Source organism: Pristis pectinata, chromosome 25 (genome assembly GCF_009764475.1).
Source record: "Pristis pectinata isolate sPriPec2 chromosome 25, sPriPec2.1.pri, whole genome shotgun sequence".
NCBI classification, from domain to species: Eukaryota; Metazoa; Chordata; class Chondrichthyes; order Rhinopristiformes; family Pristidae; genus Pristis; species Pristis pectinata.
In genome coordinates this window covers 33,170,947-33,186,195 of record NC_067429.1, presented here as the reverse complement: position 1 = coordinate 33,186,195, position 15,249 = coordinate 33,170,947, and positions in this window count along the sequence as shown.

Genomic DNA, 15,249 nt, shown 5'->3' with positions numbered 1-15,249 from the left:
AAAAAACTTAGCTGTCCGAAGTCCTCCGAACCGAAGCCGTCGAGTCCTCCAAAGATTTTTTTCTCTCTCCTTTTTTAAGCTGCCCGCGCTGCGCCTGCACAGTCCAGCCCCCACTCAACTAGTTAGAAAAAACTTTCCTTTGTTACAAAGGAAGTGATTTTCATACATTGAAGAAAGTCTTCCCTGGCCAAGGCAAATGGGACTGCAGTCAATACAGTGTTACACGGGTTATTGCTGTGTGTGTGTGTGAAGAGGAATTACCCTTAAGGCCTAATTTAAATCTCCCACCTCTTGCCTTGATATAATGTCCCTTTGTTTTTCTCTCCCTCCCATAAGGAGAATATTTTGACTCTCCACCCGATTGATGCCTCTCATCATCTTATATCCATCTGTCAGGTCACCCTTCAGCCACCTCCACTCCAGGGAAAACAAGACCAGCCTATCCAGGATTTTGCCGAGATTGGAGGACTTTAGTTCTGGGGAGAGATTGGAAACATGGGCAGATGCGCAGACAGAAGGTAACCAGGATGGGAGCCAGATGTGTGGACAGAGCGGTTTGGGAATGGGGCCAGGTGTGTGGAATCTGGCTGGGAAAAGAGCCAGGTGTGCCGAAAACCCATGGATGGGAACGGGCCAGGTGTGCAGAGGGAATGGGAGCAGATGTGTGAACAGAGTCCGGCTGGGAACGGGGAGAGATGTGAGGATGGAGAGCATTGGGAATGGGGCCAAGTGTGTGGCTGGGAGTGTGGCAGGAATTCCCAGAGGGAGTGGGATGTGTGGGAGGGTGGGAGAGGTGCAGCAGTGGAGAGGAAACTCTAAGTTACAGAATGGATGGTGTCAGACAGTGAGGGAGACTCTGTGTGTGTCCATCAAATCTTTTTTACCCCAACAATGATATTAATATTTTTCATACCAAATGTGCTCTGTTTTACATCACTTAACCAAAGCAACATCTGATATGTGATGAATCCTTTGAATGGTGCTGTTCCGTACTGTTTTGAGTTTCACCTTGCAGGACTCTGCTGCAGTCCTGAAAAGGCCTCGGTGAGGAGGCAACAGGTAAAAAACGTGGGGTTTTATTTTGCTGTTGATCCTTCATCCTTGATTCAGTGCAGGCAATGCTCCTCCTGCATGACGTGGGAAGTCAGGGAACCTCAGGGTCTCCCTGATGACTACATCTGTGGGAAGTGTACCCAGATGCAGCTCCTGACACACCAGGTCAAGGAACTGGAGCTGTAGTTGGATGGACTCAGGATCATCTGGGATGCTGAAGGCTTCATAGATGAGACTGTTACTGAGGTGGTCACAGCCAAGGTGCAGGCTTCAGATCGATGGGTAAGTAAGGCGAGTAGGCAGTCAGTGCAGGGTTCCCCTGTGGCCATTCCCCTCACTAACAGTTATATATCTTCGGATGCTGTTGATGGGGATGTTCTTTCAGGGGCTAGCAGCAGTAGTCAGGTGTCTGGCACTGGGACCAGTTCTTGAGGCTCAGAGTGAAAGGGTGCAGTCAGGCAGGGCAATAGTGATAGGAGATTTGATAGTGAGGGGGACAGACAGGAGATTCTGTGGCGGCAGGAGAGACACCAGGAAAGTCTGTTGCCTCCCGGGTACCTGGGTGAAGAAATTTTCTGAGCTGCTGCAGAAAACTTTCAAGCAGGAGGGCAAACAGCCAGAGGTCGTTGTACATGTTGGTACAAATAACACAGGTAGAACAAGGGATTCTGCAGAATGAGCACAGGGAGTTGGGTAAGAAGTTAAGAAGCAGGACCTCGAGGGCAGTGATCTCCAGTTTACTCCCATTGCCACGTGCCAGCGAGGTCAGAAATAGGAAGAGGCCAGATGAATTTGTAGTTGAGGAGCTGGTGCTGGGGGCAGGGATTCAGCTTCTTGGACCATTGGGATCTCTTCTGGGGTAGAGGCAACCTGTACAAGAGGGATTGGTTGCACTTGATCCAGAGAAGAAAGAATATCCTTGCACAGGAGGGTTTAAACTAGATTGGCCGGGGTGGGACTCTGAGGAGGAACAAGTCATGGGATAAAGCAGTAGCCTGTGAGAGCAAGTTTAGTGATCAGGCTGGCAAGGGGCACAGTAAAGGCAGGGAAAGGAATACCCAGTTAAACTGCATTTATTTCAATGCATGAGGTTTAACAGGTAAAGCAGACAAACTCAGAGCATGGATTGGCTCTGAGGACCGGGATGTTATAGCCATAACAGAAACGTGGCTGAGAGATGGGCAGGACTGGCAGCTCAATGTTTCAGGATACAGATGCTATCGGCGTGACAGGACGTAAGTGAGGACGGGGTGTTGCCTTTTTGATAAGGGAGGACATAACATTAGTACTTAGAGATGACATTCTTGGTGTATGAACCAATGAGGGCATATGGGTAGAACTTGGATCAAGAAGGGGAGGGTCAATCTAGTGGGGCTGTATTACAGACCCCTCAATAGTCAGTGGGAACTTGAGGAGCAGATTTGTTGAGAAATTGCTCATAGCTGTAAGAATAATAGAATTGTATTAGTAGAAGATTTCATCATTATTCACTGGACTCCCCAGAATGTTAAAGGGCCTGGACATGGTGGATTTTGTGAAACATGTCCAGGAAAGTTTTCTGCGTCAATATATAGAGGGCCCTCCTCGAGAGGTGGCGGCTTGTGAGCTGGGGGAGCAATACTGGACCTTTCCTTAGGGAACAAGGCAGGGAAATTAACTGAAATGGCATTCAGTGAGCACGTTGGCTCTGGTTACCATAATATTTTGAAAAATAGTGATTGAAAAGGATAGGACAGGTCCACAGGTGAGTGTACTAAAATGGAGCAAGGCTAACTTTGGGTGAGTTATGCAGGATCTAGCAGAGGTCAATTGGGTGAGCCTGTTTGATGAGAAAGAATGAATAGCAAGTGGGAGGCTTTTAAGAGTGTGATATCAAGAGTCCAGGAGCAGCATGTTCCTCTCAGTGTGAAGGGTAAACCTGGCAAGTTTAGGGAACCTTGGCTTATGAGAGACATTGAGGCTCCGGTCAAGAAAAAGAAGGAAGCACAGATTGGGTTTAGGAGGTCAGGGAAGAGAGGATCCCTTGATGAAATGATTAAGCATATATTTCAAAGGGAAATCAGGAGGGCAAAGAGAGGGAATGACATGGATCTGGCAGGTAAGGATAAGAAAAATTCCAAGATGTTCTCTACCTAGAGTGAAAGGGTGGCTGGGGAGAGAGTAGGTCCCCTCAGAGATCAGCAGGGTGGCCCTGTCTTGAGGCACAGAAGATGGGTGGAATTTTTAATGAATTCAGTGTTTACTGAGGAGAAAATCATGGATGTTCAAGAGATAAGGGAAACAAACTGAGATGTTTTGGAGAACATTCATATTACGAGGGAGGAGGTATTTTCAACTTTACAGCACATTAATGTGGTAAATCCCCAGGGCCTGACTGAGTGCATCCTCGGATTTGTTGGGAGGCTGGAGGAGAAATTCGGGAGGCCCTTGCGGAGATGTGTGCTTCAGCTTTAGTCACAGGTGAAGTTCTCGAAGACTGGAAGGTGGCTAATGTTGTTCCGTTGTTTAAGAAGGGTAGCAAGGACAAGCCAGGGAACTACAGGCTGGTCAGCCAGACATCAGTAGTGGGCAAGTTACTGGAGAGAATTCTGAGAGAGGATCCAACAGCATTATCGGATGGAATCCAGGGAGAGCTCGTTCGGTGGATTCAAAGTTGGCTCGGAAGTCGGAAGCAGAGGGTGGTGGTTGAAGGTTGTTTCTCGGAATGGACCCAGTGACTAGTGGTGTGCCGCAGGGGTCAGTGTTGTTATTTCATTATTTATATAAATGACTTTGATGCGAATGCACAAGGCTTGATCAGCAAATTTGCGGATGATGCGAAATTAGGAGGTGTTGTTGATGGTGATGAAGGTTGTCGTAGATAACGGGGGATCTTGCTCAGTTAGGGAAGTGGGCCGAGGGACGCCAAATGGATTTCATCACAGATAAATGTGAGGTGATGCACTTTGGAAAATCTAACCAGTGTGGGACTTGTACAATGAGTGGTCAGACACTCGGGAGTGTAATGGAACAGAGTGACCCAGTACAAGTGCAGCGTTCATTGAAAGAGGCATCACAGGTAGACAGGTTGGTGAGAAAGGTTGGCCTTAATCAGCCAGGGCATTGAGAGTAAGAGTTGGAACATGAGGTTGCAGTTGTATAAGTCGTTGGTGAGGCCGCACTTGGAGCATTGTGTGCAGTTTTAGTCACCCTGTTATAGGAAAGACGTGGTTAAACTGGAAAGAGTGCAGAAAGTATTTACGAGGATGTTGCCAGGACTAGAGGGCCTGAGTTATAGGGAGAGGTTGGCCAGGCTAGGTCTTTATTAATTTGAGCGAAGGAGATTGAGAGGTGAACTCATAGAGGTTTATAGAATCACGAGGAGCATAGATGAGGTGGACGGTAACAGTATTTTCCCCAGAGTAGGGGAGACCAAAACAAGGGGGCATAGGTTTAGGGTGAGAGGGGAAAGATTTAAAAGGGATATGAAGGAAAACTTTTTCACAAAGATGGTTGTGAGGATATGGAACGAGCTGCCAGAGGAAGTGGCTGAGGCAGGTACAATAATATCATTTAAGAAACACTTGAACAGGTATGTGGAAGGGCACAGCTTCGAGGGATATGGGACAAACTCAGGAAATTGGGACGAGATGGGTGGGAACTATGGTCAGCATGGACTCATTGGGTTGAAGGGTCTGTATCAATGGTGTATTGCTGTACCACTCTACGTTAAGCTGTTGAGAAATATTCCAATCAGACAGTCACTCACTTGAGGGAAGTTACTACCCCCATGGACAGTAATTTTTTCTGGTGACGTGTTAATCCTCAAAACAGAAGTAGTGTTCCATGCTAGATTTCCAATTACCTGATCAAAGCTTTAATTTCCTTTGATATTGTCTTGATATCGATGTTTTTCACTGTAGCTCGGTACGTGTGACAATAATAAACCAATTCCAATTCTGAAACAGTTGTAAGCACCATATTGTTCAATGATTTCATGGAAACCTGTACAAACTTTGGAAAAAGTATTTCTCAAAGCTACCTATGGTCTTTTCATGTCTCAGTATCTCAATGTAATTCACTACAAACTGTGGAATCAGAGTCCGATCCAGTTCAGGGAAGTTATGTTTCCAAAATTGAGAGGATACTTAATCAGATGAATAAGTTTAATACAGGTAAATGCAAGGTGTTGCATGTTGGTAAGACAAACCAGGGCAGGACTTACACAGTAAGTGGTAGAGCCCTGGGGAGTGTTGTAGACAGAGACCCAGTGGTGCAGTTAGTTCCTTGGAAGTGGAGACACCTGCAGACAGGGAGGTCAATATTGGTCAGAAAGTGGTCAGTATTGGTCAGGATATTGAGTACAGGAGTTGGGATGCCATGTTACAGCTGTACAAAGTGTTGGTAAGGCCACGTTTGGAGAACTGCGCACAGTTATGGTGGACCTGCTACAGGAAGGATGTCAGTAAACTGGAAAGGCGGCAAAAAAACATTTAAGAGAATCTTACCGGGACAGGAGGGTTTTATTTATAAGGAGAGGCTGGACAGGCTGGGACTGTTTCCCTGGAGCGCAGGAGGCTGAGGGGTGAATTTGTAGAGGATTATAAAATCATGAGGAACAGAGTTAAGGCGTAGCGCTACAGTATGTTCACCAAGGGAGGGGAGTTCAAAACCAGAAGGCAGAGGTTTAAAGTGAGAGGGGAAAGATTTACAAGTGACCTGAGGGGCAACTTTTTTCCACACAGGATGGTGTGTACATGGAACGATCTGTCAGAGGAAGTTGTAGAGGGAGCTACATACTCTATATGACATTTAAAATACATTTGGACAGGTCCATGGTCAGAAAATGTTGAGAGGGATATGGGTTAAACACCAGCAAATGGGATGAGCTCACTAAGGAAACGATTGATGTGGATGAGTTAGGCCGAAGGGACTGTTTCCGTGCTGTATAACTCTGCGACTCTCCTGCTCATGGTGGACAAGGCACATGAGTTGGACTCACATCTACATTCCAGGAAAGAATCAACATGTTCTGTTCCTCTTTATCCCTCGCACATTTTCCCCGTGGTCCAACACGCATTAGTTATTCTACAAACTCCAAAGTACTCAGTGGCAAAGCATCAGCCTCACATCTGATGTCAATATCAGCTGCCCTGAAAGATCGAGCAATCTCTATGGAGGGTGCTTCAGTATTCTCCACTCTCAGTTCAAGCAGATCCCCACCATCCAGAAGTTGGTCGACCAATGAACCTCTAAGGAATTCTGACGAGAAACAAATTGGGATGCAAGAAGCATTTTAAAACACAAGCTGCATTGCCGTCTTTTTTTGTATTCCTGCAGACGCACTGACCCAGAAAGGTGGAAGATATTTGAACATTGGAACTATCCCTTTACAGGGGCAACAGTCTGCTGGTTACCCAGCCTCTAGCTCAGTGACAGTATATATTTCACAGTGGTGAAGGCTGCAGACAGCACAATGTGTGGAGATGCACTGGTTGTTCCATGTTTTGCAACGCACAGATTTAACTCCTGAAGTTGCCGTCAGTTTCACGGTAAATGAAAGTCAACACTAACAGTTCTGCCATCCTGGAATCAGACATAGTCCTACATCACACACTAGCTGCAGAGTCTCTGCAGTCCCTGACAGTCCAAAGGCCCATCCCCTTTCTCTGACATCCTCCAGGCTAATGTGCAGTCATCAGTCGGACTCTGGCAGTGAAGTGCCGACTGTTCTACATACCGTGGGAGTTCCCTGCCGTCATCCTGACTGCAGTCTACATCTCACCTCAGGCAGACATCAAGCTGGCACTTGAGGAACTGAGTGCTGCAATCAACAAGAACGAAGGAGCGTACCCCGACGCCTCTCACAACGTGGCGGGAGATTTTCATCAGGCGAGTGTGAAGAAGTCTCTGCCTAACTAGGATCAACACATCACCTGCAACACTACAGGACTCAGCACACTCGACCACTGCTATACCACCATCAAGAACACCAACCGCTCCATCCCTCGCCCGCACTTTGGTAAATCCGACCACCTGGCTGTGCTTCTGCTGCCTGCGTACAGACAGAGACTGAAGAGCGCGACACCGGTGAAGAGGACGATGAAGAGCTGGACGGCAGAGGCGGAGGAGCGAATTCGGGATTGCTTCGAGTCGGTGGACTGGAGCACATTCGAGGATTCGTCAGTGGACCTAAATGAATCTGCCACGGTCGTCATCTACTTCATAAGGACACGTGTAGACGAGCGTGTACCCACAAAAACATTCCGAGTCTTCCCCAACCAGAAGCCCTGGATGAACCAGGAGATTCGTAATCTGCTGAGGGCTGGATCTGTGCCATTCAGGGCTGGTGATCCAGAGTCACATAAGAAGTCCAGGTACAACCTCCCGTAGGTTATTGCGAGCGCAAAGAGCCAATCTCAGTCTAAACTGGTATCACAGATGGATGCTCAACAGCTGTAGCAGGGCTTGCACAATATAACTTCCTACAAGGTGATATCGGGCAGCATAAGTGGCAATGACCCATCACTCCCCCAGGGTGAGGTCAATGTATTTTATGCACACTTTGATAGGGAGAACTATGAAACACACCCACACGAGCCCCCACATCTCTGAGTCCAACGTCTGGGCATCCTTCCAGAGAGTGAATCCACAAAAGGCGCCTGGTCCAGATGGCGTACCTGGCCGAGTATCAGAGATCTGTGCGGACCAACTGGCTGGAGTGTTTGTAGACATATTCAACCTCTCGCTTCTGTGGTCTGAGGTTCCCATCTGCCTCAATGATGCATCTATTGTACCAGTGCCCAAGAAGCGTGTGGCCAACTCCCTCAATAACAACAGTTTGGTGGTGCTTCTGTAATGAAGTGTAATCATTGCAACTGTAATGAAGTGATTCGAGAGGTTGTTTGTGAAGCAAATCAACTCCTGCCTCAGAGATGACCTGGATCCACTTCAATTTGCCTTCCGCAACAATGGGGCGACAGCAAATGTGATTTCTTTGGCTCTTCAATCTGCTCTGGACAATCTGGACAACAGGAATACATACGTCAGGCAGCTGTTCATTGACTACAGCTCAGCGTTCTACACAATTGTCACATCAAACTCATCAACAAGCTTCAGGACCTTGGCCTCTGTGCCTCCCTCTACAACTGGATACTCGACTTTCTCATCAGCAGACCTCAATCAGTGAGGATTGGTAACAACATCTCCTCCTCACTGACCATCAACGCAGGTGCACCTCATGGCTGCGTGCTTAGCCCCCTGCTCCACTCTCTGTACACACATGATTGTGTGGCTCAGCACAGCTCCATCTACAAATTCGCTGATGACACCACTGTTGTTGGATGAACGACAAGTGGTGAAGAGTCAGCTTACCGGAGTGAGACAGTACACCTGGTTGAGTGGAGCCACAACAACAACCTCACTCAGTGTTAGTAAAACTGAAGGGCTGGTTGTGGACTTCAGGAAGGGTAAGGAGGGTGAACATGCACGAGTCTACACTGGGAGAGCGGCTGTGGAGAGAGTCAGAAGCTTTAAATTCCTGGATGAGCTGACCTGGACACTGCAGATGCATACAATCTCAACGATAGTCACTGAACACTCGATCAAACATCTACAGATGTACTGTTGAAGATATCCCAACTGGTTGCATCATGGTCTGAATGGCAATTTGAATGTGCGGAGAATAGTGGACTGTGCCTAATACATCACAGCAAATCCCTCCCAACCATCAGGAGTATCTACAGGAGGCGCTGCCTCAAGAAAGCAACATCCATCATCAAAGATCCCCACCATCCGGGCCATGCCATCATCTCGCAGCTGCCATCGGGCAGGGGGTGCAGAAGTCTGCAGTCCTCCACCACCAAGTTCAAGAACAGCTACTTCCCTTCAACCATTAAGTTCTTGAACCAATCGGCACAACCCTCATCACTGGAGTTAATCAACACCATGACCACGTTCATCACATTGCAACAAAAAAAACTTCTAATTTCTAATTGTGTTCTTGCTTATATTTGTTGCGTTGAATTTTTTTTTCTTTTATGAATGCTGCTTATCTAGTGCGATGTGCCAGTGATGCTTCCGCCAGTAAGTTTTCATTGCACCTGTGCACACATGTACTTGTGCATATGACAATAAACATGACTTTGAATTTGATTTTGACCATTCCACAAACTAAATCCAATGCGTCTCTTCATTTTTTTGAAGTAAAAAACAAGTTTTTTCCAGGTTACTGTGTTCAATAGGCTCAGGACAGCCTTCACCAATTCCATTCACCATTTAAGACTTTTGTTACTCTCCTTGGAAGAATTGGAAGCAGGATTACAGATTTTCCACATTAATTCAGCAAAACAATTCGTGGCATTAAGCAGCTTTTAGTTACTTGTTTCAATTAATGTAAATAGCATAAAAAATCAAAGATGCCTTCAGGATCTGCTCCCTTGTGACTGATGTCTGGATGACTGTGAAGGCAGAGTATTGTGTGCTTAAAGTTTTCAATAGAAATGGATGGAGTTCCACAAATCTTGGGGGTGGCCATTTGCTATTCCATCATTGCAGTCATCGGCATTCCTGGTAAAGTATTGGTGTTAATTATCAATCTGCAAAATGTTGTGAAATGTAGCATCACTACTGTGTTTACTGGGATTGTTGCTTTCTGTCAATTGTGGATTTTTACCCCTTTGCTCTTCTCCCAGTATCATTGATGCCCTTTAATTGTTTCCTCCAATTAGTTCTAACATTTTAATTAAATATTTTGTTCCTTTTCAATTTTATTTCGTTGTTGTGCATTTCATGAAAATTCGCAGTGGAGTTTCTTCTTTACAAAGTCCAATCCTCAATGGTTTTGATACCTATTATATCCATTCTTCTCATTCTGATGGTAAAAACCAAATATAATGGAAGCAATTTCTTTTCTTATGGAACTTGTATGAACAGATGCAAATAAAATTTACCACCAAATTTATATTTATGACTTTAAAACAAATGGTGGCGTGTTGCGAACAGCATGAGAATTTTGACGTAGCCGAACTGAGGATCCAGGAAGTCAGTAAGTGTAGGATGGGTATTTGAACTGGAGATTTCCTGATGCAAAGTACTGCCTGCAGAGAGCTGATGAAAGTGAATTTATGGAGAGTACAATTTGAAAGATTGGTCATTGATTAATCCAGATGGATAGGATTTTAGCTCAAATCAGTGGAGGTAAAATGAGGAGTGCCTGGTGGAAGAGGGCTTGATATTGGTCTTCTTAGTGAAGGATAAAAATTGTGGGGTAACAGAAACTACTTGTCGATTGGACAAACCAGATTACGGGTGGTGCATGTGGGAAGGGAGCGGAGTGAAATACAGAATTGGTTTGGTGGAATAAGACGTGCATGTGAAAGGGACATCCGAGGGAGCTCAGCTTTGCAGCAGTGATCTGTGATTTAACTGAGTTATGAAGATTTACAATGTTGGGCCAGTTGGTGCACTGTCTCTGTGTCAGTGGAAAAAGCCTCATCCCACGTTTTAGCACCATGTCTACAGCGCTCTTCAAATACACATCCAAATGTGGTTTAAATATGCAAATATCGCTTTTGGGAAGTGAGTTCCAAACATCCATCTGGGTGTCTTCACAAAAGGAGGGGTTTATGGCATTGTTGTACCAGAGGCAAAAATATTGGATGGGGTGAAACTAGAAGAGAAAGAAGATTTTTTCAGGATTGTTAGTTATATGCAAGAGATGGTGAACAACACGAAAATCAGTGGTGTTGAAGTTTAAGTGAAAGATAATGTTCTTGCTCTGGGCTTTTTCCACAAAGCCAGACTCTCTGCTAAGCTCCAAGCTCAAGTATGTTACAACATCACAACACAGTTAATCACAGGAGAGAATTCTAAGTGAGGTAACTGTCTGTCAACTCAATTTCAAGTGTCAAAGCAATAAAAGTCACACTCAATACCATCAAGTACAATTATATTTGAGTTCCACTTATTTTCATCTTTGTCTCACAAACACACGAGACGCCACATACACAATTTTCACACCACACACGATACGCCACATACACACACCACACACACACGACACGCCACATAAACAATTTTCACACCACACACAAACGCACACACAACCCTCACACTGTACACAAACACACACGTATTCTCCTACAACACACTCATCCACAGGCTTGGTCATCCCACTGAGAAACACGCACCACACACATCACGAACAAACACTCACACACTGTCTTCCTCTATGGCAGCTAACTTGGCCGTGATTGGGTAATGTTCCGCAGACGATGTGGTCTCTCCAGATGTATCACTGTCTACCTGCTGTCGATGACGGTGACGGATCTTCTGGTCATTATCACGGGTGTGATATTAAACCAGATTGTTCCCATCACTTTCCTGTCCAACTTCCCGACCATCGCTCTGGCCTGCATTGGGAAACTTGCTGCAGCTTACGGCGTAAGAGACTGTTCCGTCTGGGTGACGGTAATGTTCATCTTTGATCGTTTTGTGGCTATTTGCTGCCAAAAATTGAAAACCAAATATTGCACGGAGTGAACGGCTGCTGTGGTGATCGAAGCGGTTACTGTCCTGGGCTCTTTCAGAAATGGACTTTTATATTTTACATATGAACCTCCACATAAAACTGAGTCTACACTGTGCAAACTTAAGTCGGCATATTATGGCACATGACTGGATCGATGGTATTTTAATCCCTTGTCTGCCATTTGTTCTAATTTTTCTGCTCAATTACCTCACTGTCAGGCACATTTTAAGGGCCATTAGAATCCGCGGAGTCTCCAGGGCGGTGGGAACAGTGAGAGACAGAGCGACCCGGAGGTGGACAGCCGCAGGAAGTCTATCGTCCTACTCCTCAGTATCTCGGGTATCTTCATCCTCTTGTGGCTAATGGAACTGATAACTTTCCTCTACATTCGCATTACTGACGTCACTTACTTTTCAGGTTCCAATTTCAGTGACTCAATTTTCCCTCTGGAAGAAAGCGGGCACGTAATTCAGTTCTTTTGTTCCTGTGTGAACCCATTTATTTATGAAGGGACACAGAGTAAGATCAGAGACGAGACAATGCTGGGGCTGAAATATCCACTGACTCTCATCAATAATTTTCTGAAATAAACAATTTTTATTCTTTGGTAACAGTTTATGTTGCAAACTGCCCTCATCTTGTTCTCTGTCATCTCACCTGCTCAGTCATAAAGTCAAATTTCGAATCAACGTCACGTTTATTGTCAGATGCACAAGTCCATGTGTTTACAGGTGCAATTAAAAACTTACTTGCAGCAGCATCACAGGCACATGGCATCATATAAGCAGCATTCACAAGACTAAGCGAAATTGAACACAAACTGGACATAACTTTTACCAGAAAACACAATGAGAACAAAAAGACAGAGATACAAGACGTTCTACAGATGCTGGATGTATCTAGAGTGCTGGAGGAACTCAGCAGGTAGGGCAGCATCCATGGAGGGAAAACAGTTGACGTTTCGCGCCGAGATCCTTCATCAGGAAAACAAAGTCCATTTTCGTGCAAAGGTGTCAAAGTGTTCATTGTGTTGCTAAACTGTAGTGATTAAGGTTTTGTTAGTTGGTTCAAGAACCGAATAGTTAAAGGGAAGTAGCTGTTCTTGAACCTGGTGGTGTGGGACTTCAGGCTTCTGTACTTCCTGCCTTATGGTAGCTGCAGGAAGATGGAATAGCCCAGATGGTGGGGATCTTTGATTATGGGTGTTGCCTTTTTGAGGAGCGCCTCTTGTAGATACTACCGATGGTGGGGAGGGATGTGCCCGTGTCGTATTGGGAAGAGTCCACTTCTCTCTGCAGATTCTTACGTTTCTGCGCATTGGAATAGACGTTCAGACCATGATGCAGCCAGTAAGGATACTTTCAACAGTATACCTGCAGAAGTCTGTCAGAGTGTGCGATTACAAGCCAAACCACCTTAACCTCCTAAGAAAGCAAAGATGCTGGTGCGCTTTCTTTCTGATTGGGCCCAGGACAGCTCATCCGATTTGTTAACACCCAGGATTTTAAAGCTGCTGACTCTCTCAACCGCCGATTCCTAAATGTCGACTGGTGCATGTTCATCCTCCTTCCCCTTCCTGAAGTCCATAATCAACTCCTTAGTTTTACTGACGTTGAGTGAGAGGTTGATTCATAGAGCTGTGCAGTTTTTAAACATGCCCTTCAGCCCAACTCATCCGTGCTGACCAAGTTGCCTCACTGAGCCAGTCCCATTTTCCTGCATTTGGCTCATATCCCTCTCAACCTTTCCTATCCATGTATCTGTCCAAATGTCTTTGAAACACTGGATTTTTTCCCACCTCTACCACTTCCTCCATCAGCTAATTCCATACACTCACCGCCCTCTGTCCTCGCTCTTGGGTCCATGTTGCATTGTGATGGTGTATTGTGGAGGGTCGTGGCTGTCACATGACAACACTGCCCCTACATGCTCAGAGGACACAACACTGTTAATCAAGGTTTGGCTCCACCCCACCCAAACAGTGCATATTTGACCATTGGTCCCTTTAACAACCTTTGTACTTGGCCTCGGGCCATTGGCCTATTTGAACTACCTGGGCTGGACCCCCCAGCCCTCCCACACTATAACGAGTGCCGCATGTGCTTGGTTCTCTCTCTTTTGTCTCCGAGGGATGCCTTGTCGGTGAGCTGTGCACTGTTTAGTCAGGAGCGTCTGATTCATTTCCAGGCCGAGAAATCATAGAACGGCGCTGGAGAAATTAGTTAATATCCCTGGTAGAATAGAACCGTGCCTGCACTGAGTCAAGGGGTGACGGGCAGCGTATTATTTTTCCTTGATTGTTTGTACCCAGTTCGTTGTGTGTGTGTGTGTGTGTGTGTGTGTGTGTGTGTGTGTGTGTGTGTGGCCCCATGACCTTTTACCCACATTTGTCTTTGTAAATAAAACCCTTCCTTGCCAGACTGTGTTCAGAGTCCTTTGCTTTCGAGACCTCGAACTTGTTTCACAACATTTGGCGCTGCGAGCAGGGTCTATAGGGTCTTGTTTGAACACAGACGTGGGGAGGGATGTTTTGGAATAGGGGAAAGAAAGCCAGTGCAGGCACCGAGGACAGGATTACAGGGTGGACTGATGAGAGCGAGGGATTTGGGAGATTGGCCAGCATCCTGGAAGACCATGGTAAACCAGTGGACTGGGCCGAGCAGTTAAACCCCTGTGCTGAGAAACTGGGGCACCACGTGGTTGCCCTTCTCCAGAGGTCGGGGTTCCCCAAGGACAAGGGGAATCAAAGGGTGTTTGCATCCCTCCTGAGACGCCAGGTCAGGATTACAAACCAGACACAGAATACCTGTCTCCAGAAATACAAGGAGATCGAGGTGCTCCAGCAGCACTGATGTATGCTGCAGGAGGCAGTCCAGGCTGCCCAGTTCCAAGCCAACGACCTCGAGGCCATAGGTACCGAGGTCGCCTGCAGGCTGATCCAAATTCAGCAGGCGCAGGCAGCCTGCTGGTCTGACTGGCAGCTGGACCCAGGCAAAATTCGAGCCCTGGTCCGGTGCGGCGACAAACTGGATACGTGGCTGGGGGAAGGGGCTATATGGATGGATACCTACGAGGAAGGGGCGGCCTACGAGCCTGAGTCCCGTCACACCCGCCCTCCCCGCTACCCACCCGAACCCCTGCATGCTCGACCCATCACCACATGGTTCCAAGTCCGCCACAGAGGGGAGGCAGTCAGAGTGAGGCCCTCGCAGGGGAGACTATGGAGACCTGGGATTTCTCAGCCAAGGAGTAGACCCAGCTGGTGGATCAGTATCTCCAGCGGCCGGGCGAGCACCTGGCCGCATGACTGCTCCGACTGTGGGAAGAGGGGGCCCCCAACATGAACCTCTCTCACCAGGAAGCGAGCGCCCTGGGAAGCCTGTCCGACCAGCAGAGTGTCAACAATGCCCTACGGGCACCACAGGAAGGGATCGGGAATGGCACTACCCTGTGGGATCAGGTAGTGCCGCCGTGAGATTCCGGTACCCTACCCTCCTCCAGTGGGATTTATACGGGCGACCGCAATGGAGTACAGTCAGTGAGGGCACCAGGGTCATTAGGGAGTGGGCGCTGGTGACCGGCATATTCGAGGGAGTCCGTGATTGCAACTCTTTAGAAAATACCAGTGTCACCAGTGTGCTAACGGGATACCTGGTCACCACCACACACCCCGATTTGAGGCAAGT